Raw genomic sequence first — 21,143 nt, 5'->3', positions numbered from 1 at the left:
ATTAATACATTTTGCTTACATTCTAAATGTGGGCTAAAAATATAAAATTAACATTAGTTTTGTGGTCTTCGTAACTTGGTACTGTTCTGCATTTGTGTTTTTGAAGTAAAACACCATACATTCCATTAAATAATGAGTTTTTTACTTTGTTTAAGCTGACTTTGATGCATGCTAATTTGACCAGTGTGTCTCTGTATAAACAGGAAATCTATTAGCTGTTTATTTTATCAATCATAAAGTTACTCCAGCGTGGAATCACTTAATTACTTGAAAATCTGACACAAAAGGTTTTTAGCCTATTGGAAAAAGGAGGATTGTTGAGCGCTCAAATTTTCTGAAAAATACTAGTTGAAAATGAGACCTCACCTTTTAACTTGCTGAGTGCTGATGTGTTTTGAATAGTTAAATGGGTTACAATAACCAAATTAAAAGGACTGCTTTTAATTGTGGTATTTTGTGGACGGCAGAAAATTCAAAAATTTCAATTGGTGATTCCTCCAGTTATAATCATGGTAACAGGTGTGTGCAGAAATATAACATTGAAGCATTGCTTTACCTCTGCACATCTCTTGTACTGTTAACTAGTTGAACAGGACTGAGTGCGTGGGGTGAGTTTTGTCCATTTGAGTTTGTTCAACAAGTTGGTTTCTTATTCATGAAGATCTGCCGATGGGCTCGGCAGCAGCTGGAAGAAGAGTAAACATTGTCAAAGACGGTCTTTAAGACACATAAATCTTCGTGGCGTCCACCACTGCACACAGCAGAGCAGGAAAGAGGCTGGGACGGGGGGCAAAAACAGGTTGGGCCTTGTGCACACACACAAAAAAATGCTGTATTTCTTCCCCAGAGCTTAAATGACCTGTCAGGGTAAGCAGAACCATAACACAAGGACATCTGTAACGCAGCCCAGCTGACACTGAGCTCTCCTGCGCGGGAGCTCCCACTGCCCCCAACAGAACAGCCTCAGCACTGGGACAGGGATGATTAAATGTCAGGCTGTAAAACAAACTTTTTTAAAAAAAGAAAGGGTCGTGAGATTGCACTCATTACACTGGGTACAGGGCCGTCTCCCTCTCTCAATTCTCCGTCTGGTTAGCTTTAAAGTCCCAATGCATGTTTGTGGTGGCAGGGCTATTGTGAGCCATGTCCCACCATAGAGAAACATATGGAGTAGATTAGGCCTTGAAATGTTTACATTATCGCAGTCTGAAATACAAAAAAACCCAACTGCTTAGTCTCTCTGCTCGGTTTTCCTTTTTTTTCCCCCCAATAATCCTAATATATCTGGGTCATTGAAGCTAAAGTCAGCATGAATTCTGAGAATTGGCTGTTCACAGGTCAGTTAGATTTCCTGGTAAATGTCATGCAGAATAGCCCTTTTAAGAAACGAAGAGACGTTTAAACTCTTCAGCTCTCCCAGACAAAGCAGCAATTTATTTTCCTAAACCCCACGAAAGACACATGGGCCTTCCTCATCAATTTTCTCGTTGTTTTTTTTTTCCAGACTTTTCCTTCCGTTTCTCATCATTTGTATCCTACATTACTTGGCCTATCCATGCTTTAATAATCTTTTACCAAGATTTTGCCGTGTTCTGTGGCAAATTACAAGCTGCACCAAAGAATTGTTTTGTAAGGCTAATTGAACCAGGTCAAGAAGGAAAAAAAGGCTACAACACGGCTGACCAGCCCCTCTGCTGACGAGAAGGGATGCTGGCCTGATTCACCAGCTCTCACAAGAGGGACAGGACTGCATGTGGAGGGTTTCCAACTAATAGTCTTTACTTACTGTATGTTCTTTAAAAAAATGAGATTGCGCTCATTTGTGCCCATGAACTATTCTCCCAAGTCCATGACTTCAAAAAATCTGTCGAGCAATATGAACCAAGCTCTAGTATTTTACTAGCTATGCATTTAATAAATTAAACCACATCCCTTATACTTTTTGCAGTTAGAATACAGTAATTACAGTATGTCATTCTTTTGAGCTTAAATTGATTTGGGATAAATGATTCTTAAACTTAGTAAGCAAAAGAAATACAGAAATCACAAAAAAACTGGTAGAACGAACAGTAATGTTTTACTTGAATTATGCTACAAAACACTATCATAACTCCTACATAGGCTCTAGAGAGTGTAATAAAATAACATGCATAAAAGGCATATAGTGAAATAAAATTCTCATAAATAAACTAGGATCACTGTTGCTGTCAGCTTTAATGTTTGTCTACCTGGAGTTTCGCTCGTCATGAGCCATTATGAATAATCACATGCCTGTAATGTAATTTGCACAAATGATTATGAAGGATTAAGCACGTTCATTATATTATTTCGTGTAGTGTTTAAGAAGTATTTGTGATGCTATTTTTTACATTACAGAATAAACCTAATGTTTGTGTGCCCTTAGGGGTGCTGTTTCACTTGCAGGCTGTTGGTCCAGAGCACTTCACCTGCAAGACCTGTGCATTCAATCAGCTCGCATCCTCTGCAGAGCAAAACAAGATTCCTTGAAGCTCATGTTTCATTGATAGTCAAGGGCTGCACAGCCCTTCCTATGTGTCAGGCCAGGAAGCCCTGTCTTGTATCAGGCCTTGCTGAAGCTAGTTTACTGTACTGATACTCAAAGCCACATACCCAAAGGATAATAAAGTCAGCTCAGACTATAACCTTAACATTATCTGGCCTTTCCTTGTAGTTACACAGACCGCAGTTTTCTTTTATTCAAATGGAATTTCATGGTAATGCTTATGAATGTTGTTTTCTTTTCATGGGTTGTAGTAAACTGTCCTTCTGTGTCCCAGCTTGACTCGTTCAGTTCTTTGTCCAAATAAACCCCTTTCCTTATTGGTCCCTCCTCCTGCCACAGTATCTGTCCTCCTTCATAGCTTAATCATTGCAGTGTCCTGATTGCTCTGCTTGACGTACCTGTCCACAAGCTACAGCTGTGGCTGTATGAAGACCCCCACCAGCCTGCCTCATTAAGACGTTTTGATCATTTGCTCTAATGACATCATTGGCAGGCTTTTGTGAAATTGTTTTTCTGTACATCAGGCTCACCTGCATCAAAGACAAAGCAGCAATTCACTTAACTCGCAGCATGCCATGCTGGAAAGGTATCTACACAGACATTCCTCCCCACAGGATTCCTTTGATTCCAGAAATTGCTTGTAATCACAGATTTTATACACTACCAGATGATGAAGAAAGGAGCCAAGTCCCCAGTCTGTACCAGGAGTGCCCAGATTTGGTCCTGCAGAGCCACAGTTTATCTATAGATGTATAGAGACCTGCAAAAGCTGCAGGTCTCTAATGAATTGCAGATGTAATTTGAGTTCAGTCAGTAGTGGCCAGTAATAATCCTAAAAATTTAATGGGTGTTGATGTTTGAGCAAAGAAGAGATCCTTACTACATCGATCAGTTGTTCTTTTTAAGTTTTGCCCCGTGACCTATCAGCTGATGATTTAATGTAGATGTAATAAAGGTTGTATGAATTTCTCAGAATCAGAAAACAACAGATCCTGTTTTATTAATATTATGCAGGCAATGGAATGAGCATATGATTTTGAGCATAATGTCTAATTCATATAATAGTTCGGAATCAAAGATTGATGCCATATTCTTCACCTTTGACTTAATATTTATTATAAAATGTCTTGTTTTGTTAGCTCTGTCAACTGACAACTGGACTGGCAGATATAAAGCTGCATTGCTTTCACATTGTTGTGAAGAGGACGCACTTATGAAAAAGATAACAAAGGGCCTAAAATGTAGCCCTGTAGGACACCACATGTATCATTACCCAGTCCAGATGCAGATTCTCCTGCAGATAAATTATTGTCCATTAAAAACAATCTAAAGTGTTGTCAAAAGGACTAGGTCTCTAAAATGATTTGTCAGAATTTCATGGTATCAAGAGCAACAGTTAAGAATCTGATTCAAAATTAAATCAGCCCTTACATTTACTAATCTGACTAATTCAATATCAGTGCTATTATTAGAACTGAAACCTGTCTGAAACTTCTCCATACAATTGTTCTAGCTCAGGATGGGTAACTAAATACTAGTATTTCCTAGCAGAATTACTCTAGTCTGTAGGTTCAGTGCAATGAGTATTGTCTTAAGTGCTCACCTAGCTGTTCTAGGACCTTGAGGCAAAGATACAGATGATCAAAAGACGTGGGACTAATAGTTAAACGAATTCTCTGTTCATTCATCATCCGCCAGAACATGAATATTTAACAGTGACCAGACTTTTGTTAGTGGGGCTGATATGCCAGCGTCCATGAAAATTGGTCACAAGACAAAGCAGGCTTGTAGGCAAGATAAATACATGAACAGGAGGATGAGAGGATTAGCACAAAAGGAAGGTAGGAAAGAGAGGAAACATGCTCATTATCAGAGGTAGCAGAGAGGATTGTACAGCTAGAGAGTTTTCCTCTTTCATCAGACTTGGAACTTGGTTCTGTACAGGTAATCTGGAGGGGTTTGCTGTATTTGTGGAAATTCTGGTTTCCTCTGTTGCAGTATCCATAGGCTAGAAATGTCTCTCTTTGGTAAGTGATGAGTTGTTTATAGTAGATAAATTGGTTCCCACCCATTTAGAGAGAGAGATGTAGCCCCTGTTTTAGCTGTTTTGTGTTTACATTATGTGGATAGAAAACTATATAAAGGTTTTCTGTGTCTTTTGAACAAGGGCTCTGATGTGTCACTGGCATGTAAATATCTGTTTAAAGCTCTAACCAACATAAGCACTATATTTGTGTTATTTATTGTAATATTTTTGTTTTGTCTAAGTTTGCCACCCTGGTCATCACTCTATTAGCAAGCTGTGCTGGATAAATCAAAAACACACATGCTACAGTATGTAATGCTTAGTATTCTCTGACGGTGTGGTGTGAAATTATTTTATGAAATTATATCATTTTATATATGATTTGCGAGTATAGCAAGCTGATGTCAGGATCTGATTTTATTTGTGGTTTGATTAATGCCTTATTTTACACTAAGATTTTTTTCCTGTGTAACATGTAATGTAAAATGGAATAATTTGTTACAATATTTTCCAGAAAACTGTTTAAGTGCTGCCTTTTCAGGCTCATTAGCTAAGAACAGACGTTTTGAAATACTAAACACCTGAATGTACCTGAAATTCAGCTATCAAAATTAAGTTTCTTCAATAAGGGTTTCACAAAGGAAGTTTTAAAAACTAGTGGATTAAGTAATCTGTAAATCATGAAGAAAAGGACTCTAGTGTTCTTATTTCCCTCTATTCCAGTAAAAAGCCACTTTAAAGTTTCAGGTCATTTTTAATTTTATTATCCTCCTTGTGACAGTTTCTTTTTATTTGACACATAGCACTGTTAAAACAAGGTTGAGTGCATTTTGAAAAGACCAGTTTGTGTGTATTGGAGTCACAGCACCTGCAGTATAATCAGTTGCCCTTATTGACTAACACAGTTGACGCAGAGTTAGTAGAGACAGGGGGAATGACCAGAACATTGCTGAGCAGAAGTATTAACAATTCAACAGCCCATATCAAACCCTTTTGAAAAAATGGCAAGCTAGTCTCAAATGAAATGCCAAAATGGTCTGAAATTGTATGATACAAGTAATGGAAGCCACACAAATTTCCAATCCTCAAAGGATAATTAAATCTGAACTATGACCTTGATTTAATGTTAGACACTTGACTGTTGCATGTTAAAATCAAATCAGAGGTATTCAATATCCTTGACAGATCATGATCTTCCAATCAGCTTCAGAATTTTACATTAAGAGTTTTGATAATTTACAAGTGCTTAGAGAAGTTATTATTGTTATTACAACTATTAACTATTAACTAAGTTAAGTTAGTCTGCAGCAGATCTTCCCCAAAACTCATCGCAATACATCTGCCATACTAGAAATAAGTCCCACTTCATGAATTTTTCAAGCTAAGATAAGTAAGGTACACACACACTCTCTGTTGCCAACTGTTAATACGACATTGGCTGGAAATTCAAAAGCATTTTTAATATTTTGAAAAAAAAATAGCTTAAGGTATATTTGCGGTTACCATAGGGAATAATGTTGATTGAAATAGTATTATGATGCTAAGAAAAGTAGTAAGGGCAGGCAAATACATTAGAAAGTGATATATTGAGAATTCAAGGCTCATGAAAATATGGTATGACCTTTTGGCAACATTATTTTTTAGTTTAATATTTTTCTAAGACTTCATATTTTAAAAAAAGTATTTTTTGTGTTTTATTCCAGGTGGAGAATCCTTGTTTAAAAATGACAAAAGAACATGGATTTGGCGACTGGAGATGGTCTTCCATTCCCTTTCAATTTTTCTTTAAAGCTCTTAGAGGCCAATTGAAAGACTGGACACAAGAAATGAGCAAGGGTTTAATAAAAATACAGAAAAGGTTTGGGTCAATAAATGGATGTGGCTTTCTTAGAAGACAGCGGTCTGAACTTCACAACGTTTAGGTCTCGAAGAAGGAAGCCGTTTGAAGTGATAGATGTGTCTTCAGAGTTTCTGTCCTGACTGTAGCTTCACAGCACAGGAGAAGGTTGAGAGAATCCTAGATGAAGAGGTTTCATTCATTTTTTAACAGATTCCTCTTCTTTTAGCCTCAATGGACTGATCGAAGACCCTGGAGTTCTCTCTCACACCGCCAGGCAGGTGATAGTACAACTTCTGTTGTGTCCTGTGATGTTTTTGCAAAACACTGCCAAATTGGAAGCTGATGTCTCATGGCAGGCTTTTATCTAAACCCACAAGTGTTGTACATAACAAGTAGACACATTTCCATTACTTAAGCAGACAAAATATAAAATCTAAAGATAGAAATGCTTGCTTTGTACATTATATCAAATTCCAACATATTAGTCCCAGGACTCTGTAAGTCCCTCTTATGAATTGCAAAATGGGTCTTTTTTTAAGGTATCGATGCAGTGTTGAGTTTGTTTTGTGGTCAGCCTTCCTAACAGCAACACAAAGAGCTTGTTTGATTCCCCCAAACATCTACTGAAATGCCTTACGCAAGTGCATTGTCCAAAAGATCTGTAGGTATTGGAGGTATTTCATGTCCAGATTGGTATGTGATTCATTTTAGTATTAACCAAACACATCAGTGTGCAGGCCCTTTATTTCGTGAGTTTGTGTAGGGTTCTGACAGCTCACTCCAATTTGTGTTTGGAAAGTGTTTTCTCCAGCAAACCTAATTATAATCCTGCTACACTGAATGGAAGACTTAAACATTTAAGATGTCTTTCTTAACCTGCTGTTTGCTTTTTATGGGGATAGCTAACAGATTTTCAATATTGAAGCTAATCGCTTTAATGCTCCCATGTGTGGCTTCAGAATGAGGTCTGAAATAAAGATGTTTAGTCCCAGCTGTGAAAGGTGAAATAAAAAAGACTCTTGTACCACCACCTTAATGCTCCTATTATTGAAAGGGGCCATACATTTTACACTTTATTCTCATTTGTAAGGAATATCCCCTAGGAAATAGTGTTAACCAGCTGTAAATAAACTTTATTCTGTTTAAAGTCTTGTTAATTTATTCACATTATGCCCTGTGTGTTACACTTTAATTGAATATGTCTTTCCAAAGTGAATTGATTTATGTTGTTGTCATTATTTTTCTTCTTATGTGAACCTTGTGGACAAGTTGTGTTGGGCAGATGCTTTTTTCATTCCTTTTCCCTCCCACAGGAGAAAAATGTGAAAAATAAAATCATGAATCACATGGGCGTTCCTTTTTTGATTATGAAAAATGAAAATGAAACTCAAATACATCCTCCTTATTCCCTCTTCCTGAATTAACAGTTTTATTTCAGTCAGTATAACACAAGGATGTGGGTTAGATTTGTAGTGTGCTCTATGCAAGAGGTGCAGAGCAGTCCAGAGAGAGCTGTGCAGCAGAATATGCCACTTCACTGCACATTTTGTGGGTGCTCTCCTGTTTGTCATCCTGTTGGCAGGGAGCATCGCGCCAAGGCAAACCGAGCGGAGACCAGGAAGCAGCTCGGAGAGGGTGCATGAGCCATAGGAATACCCTTTAGCCGTAACCTTTATTGTTTATGCCATACATCTGGATCTGGACCTGTTCATTTGTCTTTGGGTGACAAATGCAGTTATTTCAATCAAGTTAACATAATTGCTGGAAAGAGCTACTTGCTGCACAGTGGTACTACCTTGTGATAGCCTGCTGGTCATCTGCTTTGCATAAACTATTTTTCAGATGCCCTTTGTAACAAGAAGTTGTCATTGCAAGCCTTAGAAGTAGCGTATATATAGACTGCCTACTTTGCAAGCTGATATATTTGAATTTCTGTATAGGAGTTTCTAAATTTGGTACACATATAAATGGGAGAATGAGTGCAGAAGTACACTCCTGAGCACTTTACTACATTTACTGTCCCTGTTGGCTTGCATACACATGGGAATATGTCCCATTGGTATGAGCAGCAAATTTCATTGCTACACATCCTTTTCACAGTACAATTGTTTAAATAAAGCAGATGTCTAAGTGAACACCTTACAGAAGTACCAGTAGTTGACACTCTCTCATATGGATTAGGTGCAAAATCACTGCCTTATTATGGTAACCAGGAATTCTGCTGTAGGAGGTGCCATCCTTGACCTGAGATTTTAAAACAAGATCCGGACCTCTTGGTCACCAAAGATTCCCTGGTGCTGTTTGTACAAGTAAGGGAGTCTAGGCTCCATCTCAGTTTCAGCTTGCATAGTCTGCCTTTGTTAAATATCCACTTCATTTATCTAGTGAAATACTTTATCATGTCTCCACCTGATCTGATGTGCAGTGGGGCTACTGCCACAGAATGGCAGCCTTGTTCACCCAAATGGGTGTTGCACCTCAGAAGGGGATGAGCTGAGCCTATGTCTGTCCAGGAAAAACATGCAAACAGAAATAAAAAGCAGAGATTCAAATTGCCCTCTACCATTTTAAACATTGCCCTCTACATTTTAAAAGAACTCTGAAATTGAGGGTCTGCTAAGTCTTAAAACTAATCATGAATGCTAACCATTTTATTTTTCTTTGTTGTGTTAATATCTGGTGCTGCTTATTTGCTATAGCTCCATTGCTGATGAAGAATAACAGTACAAAGTTTGGAGATCACACACTTGGATGCACGCTCACGGGTCATTTTGAGCTGCTGAATGACAACACATGCAGCTCCTAGTACTCAGCTCTGCCAGAGCCCTCATCCTGCAGGTTTTAGAGGTAACCGTTAAATCATTCGTTTCTAAAGACTTTATCATTTAATTGTGATCAAGGAAGCGGGCAATTTGTTCAATTAAGTCATTAAGAGATCATTTGGAGCAAGACTTTGAATACCCCTCAGTAGTCAAGGACCAGAGTTCCATTAATTGAACAAATAACTCTCTGTTCAAGCTTACAAGTATTCTCAGTTGTTAGGTGATTTAGGGGAGGAACCTATAAGACTAGCTGTATTGGAGCTTGCCAGAAGCAGGATTGTTAACCTTTGGTCCTAGGAAACAACTTTTTTTTCTTAATTAGGGAAGCGCCCACTGAGATCACTCTAATTTATTTTAATTTAGCACACGACGCCGAAGTATGGATGGAAAGGGCCACATTGATTAAAAGCAAAAACAAAAATGCCAAGATAAATAAGTCTGAAAGCCCTGTGCCCGAGCTGCAGACTGATCTGTGGTGGTGAGGTGATGTGGTAGACTCTGAAGAAAGTGTATCTGTGGAGAACATCGCCTCAGGACCACGTCCGCTTTCCCTCTGCTCCCAGAGTTGTGGTAGAGACTTCACAAGCCCAAAAATGTGCACTCTCTAGGCTACTTTTTTTTTAAATTGGTGAGCACCGTGCAGCAGAAATCAATAAAGCAATCAATTGGCACAGGATGTTAATGCTAATTGCCGACTTTAAATGTTTATAAGGTAGTACCCTGTAGCCTTTAAACCCATCCCCTGACTGTCACCAGCACTTCCTTGGCCACAGATACCTTATCTACAGTTTTTGAATGAACAGAGCACAAAATATTAAGACTGCTTCACAGCTCGTGTCACAAGACTCCGGAAAGAAAATGGCTACTGTCACGAAGTGTTCTTTCAGGACCCTGTGCAGACAGCACAATCCGGGAAGGAGAGAGGAAAACACGGGGGGAAAAAGCATTCAAAGGGGCTGGAAGGAAAACAGGGGGCGTGTTCAAGGTGCGCTGGTGTTCAGGGAGGTGTGTCCAAGGCAAACAAGTCCAAGGGAGTCCGTAGCAAATCCAAGAATGATCCAATGTCCAAAACTGGGAGATTCTTCCAGACACAGACAAACAGATTTAAAAGCTGGAGCGGGATCCGACGAAGGGTCGGGGGAATAAAAGGGGAGTAACAGGACCAGACGCTCCAGTCCCGGACCCAGATGGTCAGGACGCCATTGTGAAGCCAATGTCGTCAAGTCGCTCCTGGACTCGCGGATAGGCGGAGTTCCAGGCGTCCATCTTCCAAAGCTGAGCCCAGATTGGCAGGAATGCCTGGCTTTTATAGGACGGGGCACAGGAACCGGAGGCAGGTGCAGGAGATAAGTACAAAACTAGGAAGGGCTGGAGCGTCCGTAAGAGGAGGGGTTTACGAGCGTGACAGCTACACTCGGGCTCAGCACAGTGGGTTTGAACACGTGCGTATGTGTCTGGGTGAGGGTACGTCTCTGCCGACAAGAACACTGAGCAACTGTAAATGTGTGATTTATTTGCTTAATTCATTTCACTTGGAAGGCTGTTTTAAGAAAAATGACAAGGAATTTGGAAGAGGGCAACTGAACGGTATTACTGGGCAGGCTTCAAAGAGAAGAAATGTGTTTAAACGTCCGAGACTGCCAAGGCTGCGTTGCCAGAAACGGCCGCAACAGTACAGCAATGATGAGATGAACTCTGAGCTCCACAGATGCGCTTCTGTTATTCTGTTGTCCTTGTATACATTGAAACTCCTTGTCACAAGAACCAATCAAACCATCACTGGTATTTAATTAAAGGGGACTCCTTGCATATTTGTTTGCAGCTGTGTTCTGAATGTAAATGTAAAAACTTAAAAGGTTTACTTCTTTTATTAAGCATGCCTAGACATCAGAGGAGGACAACAATTTTCATTTTGTAATATGAACTGTCTTCCTGTATTTTTCCTTTAAAAATTCTATTTCATTACCATCCCATGCTAAACATTTAGAGAAGAACTCAATATGAAAAGTTCAGTGATCTGAATTTCTCTTCATAGTTGTAATACAGCCTGATTCATGTCAGGTATTATTAACACAAATAATAAATGCATGCATTTAGGGGTGCAACCCCCGCCTCCTGGCCAAATTTCCCCTCTGCTCATTACCAATCATGGCCTCCTAATAATCCCCATCTATAAACTGGCTTCCTCACTCTGTTCTCCTCCCTACTAATACCTGGTGTGTGGTGAGCGATCTGGTGCACTTTGGCTGCCATTGCATCATCCAGGTGGATGCTGCACATTGGTGGTGGTGGAGGGGATCCCCATCACCTGTAAAGCACTTAGAGTGGAGTGTCCAGAAAAGCGCTATATAAATGTAAGCAATTATGATTATTATTATTTTATCACAAAGGATCCCAATGCACTTCAGATATAGAAAGGTGACCCAGTTTATTCTCCTCTGAAGTGCAGCCCCACCTGGGTGACACAGCAGTTAATCTGCACCAGGAGCTCCACTGCACAGAAGATCAGGAGGAGAAGGGAGCTCAGGAAGAGAATAATCAGATCAGGAGGAGAATAATGTTGGGATTGCAGATAGGCCAGATTGTACAAGAGCGTATATTTACCTGGACATTGGGGTTAATGCCTCATACTGTTATGGTGCTTTAAATCTTAAACACGAATGACCAAGTACTCATCTTGGTTTCATGACAAGCTAGAGTCACTTGTAGAAATTGCACGGGTGATACAGAAAAAATACATTTAATTTTGTTAACATGTAGCTGTGGAAATAGCTGTGGAGACATGGAAATAATAATCTTATAATGTACCATAACTGGTCTTGCTTCGTGTAGGAACCTGGAATTTGTCAATCTGAAAACAGATTCATCTGGTAAGATTAATGATGAGAACCATATCTGTTTCCCTGAATAACTGCCTTTGAAAAGCAACAAGGGAATGCTGGTTCCATACATGTCAATATACGTATGTACAGTATATGTGCATAGGTAGAGTTTTATCTCTTGATAAAGACATGCAGTCCCCAACACTGCAATCAAAGATGCCCAGTTCTCATTTGGAGAGAAAGTACTGCACAGCAAAAACGAGGTTTGACCCATTGATCCAATGGACATTTTTTCCTATTAGTATCATTAAAAGCATTTTTAAATCAGACATGTTTTTGATTTCATGTGAATGTCCCACATTCTATTAAATCTTCTATTTAGGAAATGTATTCATAAAAAGAACAGCATCCTATGGGATAAATGCTTGTCTACTGCAAGCCAATACACCATAGTGTCCTTTGCTGTCTAGTTGTAGTTAAGAGCCTTGCTTAAGGATATGACCACACTAAAGACTGGAGTCCACATCTGTCCAAAGCCCTGTGACCTGTTCCTCCATTTCTCAAATGATTTGGCATGTAATCAAAACAAAACTAAATACATCAGACTGAGTGTCAAGTTCATAAGAAAATGTAAAGTGACATGACTAATGTGTTATTTCTTAAGTAGCTAAGAATTACCATTGTTTGTCGAAAAATGTCCTTAATCCGATTATTAAAGGATGCTTGCACACAGTGAGCTACTATAAAGATTCAAGCAGGAGACTTTATCGTACAAAACTTATGGCTCATGGCTAAGGTGACTGCATTCCACAACAGCAAAACCGTGGTGATGAGTGGTCAGAAATAGTGGACTGGATATGAATATTGAATGATGGTAAAATTCATTTCCGCGTACCAGAAGGAACTCTCTGTACCATGTTCTGTGGGATTCCCAAGAAGCAGGGAGGGGTTTGATCTGTAAATCCTGTACTTGCTACTCTGTATTTCAGTTAAAGAGGAAGTTCCGCCTTAACCAGGTAAGTAGGTACAGTAACTCATGTCTCTTTACGCTAGGACCCCTCTGCCCAGCAGGGGCTCTTACAAACCAAGGAGATGGACAGAGATGCAGGTGTGACATCTGTACAATGTGTGTTTGTTATGCTAGGTTAATATCAATAAATGTTTAGGTTACTACCTGTACTGGTGCTGCCTGTGTGCTGCTTGGTGATTATATGCATGAGGCTCCATTCTCTGGTGAAATCGGCTGACTTAGTCCATTGTGAATAGAAAAAAAGAGTATCTTTCCAGACAGTGAAAGCTACTCCTCGAATTGGGCATTTCATATTAGAGAAAAAAAAAACAGGATGTCAAATGCAATTGGACACACAGAATGTTAGGAGGTATCTGTGGTGAAAAGGAACACTAGATTACTGTTGAATATCTGGAAACCATATCCAAATAGCTGATAGGATTACAGCAAACTAGCAGCAGTAGCTGTGGTTAAAGACCGAATTAAAATCCCTCTGAGCTTCATGTCACTATCCCACATATATGTATATTTATTCAAGCTGTTCTGAAATGTTTGGAGCTGCGATTTCAGGGGCCCAGCGAAGGAGGAGTTAACCATGTATCTCTCTAAATAAGTCCACAAATTGCAAAAACACTCCTGAAAATCAGACCCAAAAAAGCCTTCCAACCAATTCATCTATTACCTTTCAAAATGCTTCCAACAGACTTTAAGAAAAGGTAGAAATGGAAGATGGAAATAAAAAAAATAAAGAAATCTTTGTTCTCCAGCTGTCCCTGATTTTCATACATATCCCCCCTCTCCGGCCCCCAACAGAACATCCTGTTTTCTGGCAAGTTCTTGGCTCAGTGACATCTTTCAGAGTAGGTCATGGCTTCTAAATATCCATGCAAGGTCACGAGCCATGTGTGTTTAATCAAAATTCAATTACCGCACTGTACCACGCTCCAAAGCCCCTCAGTCCAGCTTGTGAAGGATGACGAAACAAGCCAGCCCTAATTGGTTCAGTATGGGAGCAATATCAACCAAACCTGCTATGATAAATAGTTTCCTGTGTTAAAGGTTCTCCAAGGTATATAAGCCCACTGTCCTCCCACCTTTTCTCCTTCTACATTATGGCTCCCAGGGAGGAATCACGTCATTCTCCCTCTTAGACAAATATAGGTCAAGGCCGATGTAGCGATGTCCCGTGTTTAACTGGTGTTACTTGTTTTAACAACATTTTATAATCTGTCAAGGCCAATCTAGAACTCTTGCTGATGTTCGTTCACTTTGCAGATTAAAGGCTTCATTTTCCAACCCCTGAGCTGCGACATTTCAGACCGTTGCTGAGAATTCACTCGGAACGCAATTCCCAGCTCCACTGCTCGCTGCTCCGCAGGAACGTCTTAGCAGGACAATTAAAACCTATTGTTATTCCTAGTTGAAAATACCTTCTTAATCAATCTTCCCTGCATGTCTTATCTGATAACTCTGAATCTCGCTAACCATAATAAACAGACACTAACCAACAGTAGCTCAGTATCCAGGCGATAAAGCTATCAAAATGAATTTCTGTATGCAATATGGGTGAAGACCAGTAGGAGTCACTGTTCTTCACAACTTGTTTATGGATATGACCATGATTAATGAGGTGCCATTCTTCCAGTAAAAGACAAAGTCCCGCCTAAGGTGTTGACACCCACGTGTTCCTCCACTGTAATGAACAGAGTTGAAAACCTCAGCATTGTGCTCAAGTCAAACACAGGTCTGGAAAAATGTATCATTCTCTACTGCTTAATTTTCTGTACGTGTTTTGAATATACAGTAGGCTTGCATCTGTCACCAAGCACTCATATTGCAGCAATAATGTAACCCAATTGCCAAACTAGTTACACAGAAGTTGAGATGTTTTTTTTTTTTACAAGAAACATGATCAATTTCCTCTTCATCACAGATCTTCTGATGAAAAACACCCCGTTTCTGTTCATGGTCACAGCATAAGGAGGCTCCAGTTTAGACTGACTGACACACTGCTGTCCTTATTCTTTCCATTCTGGACAACCTCACTGCTCGGCTCAAGATTCAATTCTTCTAAAGCTCAAATAAAGTTTACACATTAGAATGAAAACAATAAAACAGGAGAGGTCTTTTATTATGTTTATTTTTTTACGTTTATTGTTGTAAAGGTGGGGAGCTGCGTCGGCGTGCGTTGGCTACAAAAGAACAAATAAAGATTAATTCCATAATGAAAAATAGAATTAAGGATGTTTGGGCTATTAAGTCTTTTTATTTGGGTATTGACATTAAATTAGATTTTTTCTTTTATCTTCCGCAAAAGTGTCACTTTTTTCATTTTTAAGGATCTTTAAAAGATCTGTAGCACAACAAAGCATTGCTCTAAGGTGCTTTTTAAAGATCTCTCATCTGCCCTCTGAGTAGATGAGAACCAACACAAAAAACTCTAGAGTGGCTTATCCATCCATCATCAGCATTACTCAGATGAGATGTGCTCCGTCAGACCTTACTGCACTCCACTTCCTGGTGTTGGTCTTTTGAGGTGAGGTATAAAATGCAGAGCAATAATGAACTGTAATGTACTAAAAATACTGTAGATTTATTTACTTTGTAGTAAATGTCCATGTAGTGCTCAAGGTTCATGCAATGGCCTTGCAAAGAACAGAATGGCATTAGTCTTCACAGAAGGTGTTTAACAGAAATTAGGCACAAATTCTAAGTGTACTATACATGTATTCGCAGTCTTCAAAAATGCTTACGAACTTGTAAGTATGCAAGCTGCAAAACATTTTGAAAGCCCCTCATGAGAATATTTTGCCCATGAATCACAAGATATAAAATAAGCAAAGGGAAACTGACAAACAAATATTTAAGTGCAGGTGGCATGGATGGGCATTGGCAGGCACCTGGGTTCAGATTCTGGGGAGAGCATAGGTTTGAGAAGCTTGGGGTCAGAGTGCAGGGTCAGCCATTTATACCGCACCCCTGGTGCAGCTGGGGTTAAGGGCCTTGCTCAGGGCCCAATGGAGTAGGATTCCTCTGCCAGCCACGGGATTTGAACCAGCAACCTTCAAGCCACAGGTGCAGATTAAGCAGCTAGGAAATGATTGGATGGCTATTTAAACAATTTCTGGTATAGTGACATTACTAATTGTTCTTTATATTGAACGTTACACAGTTCTTTGCAGATATATTGACGTGGTATATCTAACTTAGTGAGGGCAATCAAATCTTAATCTTATCCAGGGGTATACTGTAGTATACAGTACTATGATCTGTTATGAACAAAAAAGGCCAACTTCAGCCATTGTGTCAACTATACCTGTAAATAATTTCTGGTGCATCCTACTACAGAAAAGAAAAAAGAAAACCACATCCTTTTTATTTTGTTAATTTTATAAATGAATTGAAAAGGGACACCAACTGACTTTATAACACCATTAATTTCTGCACTTAGATGGCAGGATTCATAAACCTTTTATTTAAGGCTCACTCTGTTTGGCATTTCACAAGACATCCTAGACTAATATTCACAGGCTGACTCAGATACTGCTTTCCCCTGTTTGGCACATAGACTGGCCAACAAAATAGTGACTGGCAGAGCTGCCGTGTGGCACCGAGTTGATTTGTGTTGAAGAGGGGCGCTCCCATCTGGCAGGAACCGTTCCTTACACAGCAAACGCGACTCGGCGCCATCATTGCAGCCCATCTGTAGCTACGGGCAGGCACCTGCTCTTGAACGCGTTGGACATTAATTCCCGCTGTGACAGCAGTACTTTAAAGAAATGGATTGCAGTCTTTCGGAAGATGTCTGCACATAGACTCTCAGAGAATATTAAGCATCCCATTCCGTGCATTAATATGTTGCAGTTTTACAGTTTGGCATCCCGAAGGCTAACCTTCAGGACCTTGTAGAAAAACAACTGAGGCTGCAAAGATCTGAATGGTCACCGTTATGAAGACAAATTATTAAACATGGCGCATGAATTTGGCTCAACCCTCGATCATTTTCCCATTTTTGAGAAAGCACTTTACTGAAATGAAGTTTAAAGCGACAGTTCCACCAGAATGGCCTAGCATGAGCTGCTACACTGTTTGATTCACCTGGAAGGGATTCCTGACCCAAGCTCAGAAAGGCTCACCCTCAAGACAGATTTCCCTTCCGCTACTTCATAAATCCTGGGTCCCTTTTCACATTTTTCCCCTGCATCCTTTAGATGGCAGCCTTGGAAAGAAGGCTTTCACAAAAAGGGAAACAAGTGAGCACGTCATGGTAAATAACATCTAACCTGAAGGATCTTAACAAAAATCGGGACCAATGAACAAACAAGCTGGGCATAGAACACAACAGTTATGCACAAAGCTTGTGCAACTTTCAGAGATCAGAAATTCTGAACTGCAGAAGCAAAGTTGCATACTATCAAAAATGAGATGAGAAATAATTTGAAAAATAGAACAATACTTGTGGAGAGGAGTGGTTAGGAGTACAGCACTTGTGATTAGAAGGTTTAGGGTTCAAATCCCAGGTGAGTTACTGTTGCACCCTTGAGGTACACGAGCCACAAATTAGTCTTCTAAATCTCCTACTGATTAATTCAGTAGCTTTCCAATTCAGTATTTATAAAGGGGTATGTTCAACATAATTTGTTGATATTTGACTCATTCAGATAAATAATTATAACATTAAACACAAATGCTTTGATATTACTTACTAATGCTTTGATATTACTTACTATTATTATTATTTTTTAAATCATTTTACGTTAGGTATAAAAAGTTAAATCGATATCAAACAAATACTCTTGCCAGATCAAGGCCTATCATTCAGTCTTGTTTGTTTTCATTGGAGCAAATCTTTGTACACACTAGAACTCTATAATAATACTCAGATGCCCACGTTAACAGTCCGTCTGTTGTCTTAACTGTTAGACACACTGGACTCCAATGCGTTTTAATGTTCAAAGAGAGAAGACTGCCTTATGAAAATGATTGCGCAGAATTTTGCTTCGGTTTGAAAATGATTTCTGTACCCCACCTGGCAAACTCTAAAGCACAGGCTGCTTTGTCTCAATGTACACAAGCAGACTCTTCAGCCAGATACAGGCTGAAAAAACTGAAACAGATCAAGATCCAAACAAAGTATAGAATTTGCAAATTATATACTTCTGTCCAAAAAATTGCAAAAACAGAATTGTAATCAATTATAACTCATTAACTATGATATAATCCTAGGAACAGAAAAAATGTTATATAATTAGCACAAAAATTCCACAAAAACTACTTTAGAGGATCCACAATTTTCATGACTGCAATTAATCAATTATTGATGACGCAGTAATGTACATTACAGTGCTGTTACGTTTACTGTGGTGTTACTGTAAACTGTGCATGTTTTAGTCAATTACCCAATAGCAAAACTATTCCAGAACAGATACAATGAATTAACTTAACATTTCTTTTAGTCTAGAAGTTAGAATAAACCCACTTTCTGAAAATACTCTTATAGTTTTTGCCTGATATATTAATACAAACGCTGGATTGTCTCCCAGCAAATATGTTTTCTCCTGCTTTTCCTCCAGCAAGGACAAGAAAACAAAGGCACCTGTTCCAATTCACAAAAAAGCAATTTCACAGGGAAGGTGCTGGTTACACCACAGAAAACCTGAGGCAGACAGGTTTCTCAGACGTCTGCTCTTTACTGTGCAGGTCCTGGAACTACCAGAGAACGGTAAAAACCCGCCAAGGCACCTAAGTGCCATAATGCAGTAACCCAAAAACAGAAGCGCAACAGCATCGTAGACTTAAGCGGACACTGTGAGCGACATAACAGTGATGATCTGTGAAACATCTTGCAAGAGAAATTCACTGGAATGGCACATGCCAGTGTGTCAGTTTTGCATCTGTGCTCAAAACCTCTTTGGGGTTTGTGTATCAAAATTAATGAGCAAATCCAAAATTATTGTTATAAAAGATAGAAGAATACACTACACTGGGAAAAGTACATATTATTGGCGTTCTGAATATTTTAATTTAGTTATTCGCAGGTGCTCTGCACTGTGCCTAATGGCAGGTGCCTCTATTATCAACTGTGCTCACAAGTGTCACAATGGGGGCTGCTAATTCTCAGGAAACTCAGGAAAAGATCGTTGCTAGTAGGTGAAGAAGTGTTGAAATGAGGTGAAAAGGGTAATGGAGGCTCAGATATGTACTTTGGAGAAAAGTGTGTCTCTGAGTTAAAGGGGAAACAGTCCCAATTTTTCAGACCAGTTATTAAATCATGGTAATAAAATGCATTAATTGATAGTCTGGCAAAATTGTACAATTCCAAATTAAACTGTGAACCTTGTGAAAATATTGTATGGTTGCCATGTTGTTGCAAACCACTTGTCTTGCCACAGGCGAGGGTGAGAGTTTGCGAGAATCACGATGTAAAACCTTCCTGCTCTCTAGTTACTGTAATGACTAATGGAATGAGCTAGACGAGTGAAGAAGTACAGGTTGTGTAACAGATATTTCACCGCAGAAATGTTCCAATGTGATCTGCATGCAGAGTTAACAAGTAGTATTTGTCAGCAAAAGCGTCTCGAGGTTGATTTGTTGAAATCAATTCAATTGCACTTCGCAGTCTCGTTTAGGTATCTAAAACATATTGTCCTGTATGTGTTGGTTTCATAACATTACAGTATATATAATACAGTAAATTTACTTGGCCTTAACCATGTGCTTTATTGCAACAGAAATAGATTGTTTACAAATATTGTCAATTTAGGATTGGACATGTGTATTGAAATTTTCAGTGCTTTGAAGTTACGTGAAGAATACCTGAAGGCTTCATATGAAGCCTGACCGTATGAAATATATTTTCATTTCAGACACTGAACCTCAGGCCAGGAGCCATTCCTACTATTTTTGCCCATATAAAGAAACCGTGAGAAGAGAACGCAGTGACAGGGCGAATATTAGAGCGTGATAGAAAAAAATCTATCGCACGATTTAAGTGATCTTTTTAACATAATTATGTTTGAGACCTAAATTAAGGAGTGCATTATGTTTGGTTTTACGACTTACTGTAGATATTTCCATTGGATTAGAAGAGCTGTATTCACAAGCCTGGTTGTTCACAGTGTAATAGAGCCTCTTCATGTCACTGGAAAATTTGTTGTCGCGATTGCAGACAATGACGGCAATATGTCACTTGGTATACCTGGAAATTTCGTCTATTTTGTGATGTAAATTGGATGTTTTATACACATAACCATGTACATTTTGCTTTTCTTGTGTTCTGAAATGCTCTCATCAAAGCCGATTCCCTCTAACCCTGAAACAAAAAAAACATTCCATTGTTTTTCATTTTCTTTTTGGGTTCAGATGAAAGAAATACTATTCTTTGAATGTAAACAAATGAGCACTCACTGGTCAAAATATTAAGAACCCCCCAGTCATACTAACTGACTCGCTGGCAGGCATTACTTCATCTGGTCCACACAGAATAAGACAAATTCCCTCTGCCTTTCCTGGCTGTTAAAAATCCCCACGCCTCAGCTCCAGTGACAGCTGGAAGAACTGGTCGGATGTGCTGCTCAATTCCACCCAACAGGCCTCATCACATCCTCAGCTGAAAGGCCATCCTTTAAGAAGCCTGTTACAGCGACAGAGCTGTAAACTTTTCAAAACCTAGAGAAACACATGCTACTCCCACAGGCCCTACAATGTTGTTCAGTGGGGGGATCCTAATATTCTGGCCAACAAGCCTGTAAGTACTATAGGGAGGATAAAAGCACTTCATTTTTTATTTTTCATATACAATGCTTACTGTATGAAATGACTATCTACTGTAAGGCAAAGTTTGGATCAATTTCTAGTTATTCTTTTTTGAGGCTAATTAGCAATCCAAAGAAAAAGGGTTTATATAATAGGCATATTAATACTACTGTTCTGGCTAGCACAGTTAGTGCAGGTCCAGAATCTCTGTGCCAGCTGATCTGATGCCTTGCTTCCAACTGGCTGTTCTCAGTGGTGACACACTTCACGATACAGTAGCGCCCAAGCCAGATGTGTTCAAACATTTGTGACCCCTTCAAGCTTGTGACCCAAAACATGGTTTCT

General features: G+C 39.3%; 1 protein-coding gene across 2 annotated transcripts in view; it reads left to right on the top strand.

Annotated features, from left to right (window-relative positions):
• tm2d1 (TM2 domain containing 1) overlaps positions 1-7,737 on the top strand; it is a 29,506-nt gene extending 21,769 nt beyond the window's left edge. The window contains exon 7 of one of the 2 annotated variants that reach the window (XM_015356183.2): positions 6,254-7,737. The gene's annotated coding sequence lies outside the window, so the exon portion shown is untranslated. Of the gene's footprint in view, positions 1-2,404; positions 2,793-6,253 lie in introns of those variants that run through there. The other variant, XM_069194354.1, reaches the window with a different exon arrangement.
• Positions 7,738-21,143: the final 13,406 nt, after the last annotated feature.

The sequence above is a fragment of the Lepisosteus oculatus genome, chromosome 9 (genome assembly GCF_040954835.1).
Source record: "Lepisosteus oculatus isolate fLepOcu1 chromosome 9, fLepOcu1.hap2, whole genome shotgun sequence".
NCBI classification, from domain to species: Eukaryota; Metazoa; Chordata; class Actinopteri; order Semionotiformes; family Lepisosteidae; genus Lepisosteus; species Lepisosteus oculatus.
The sequence above is the reverse complement of the archived record's forward strand: the minus strand, read 5'-3'. Positions and strand labels throughout refer to the sequence as shown.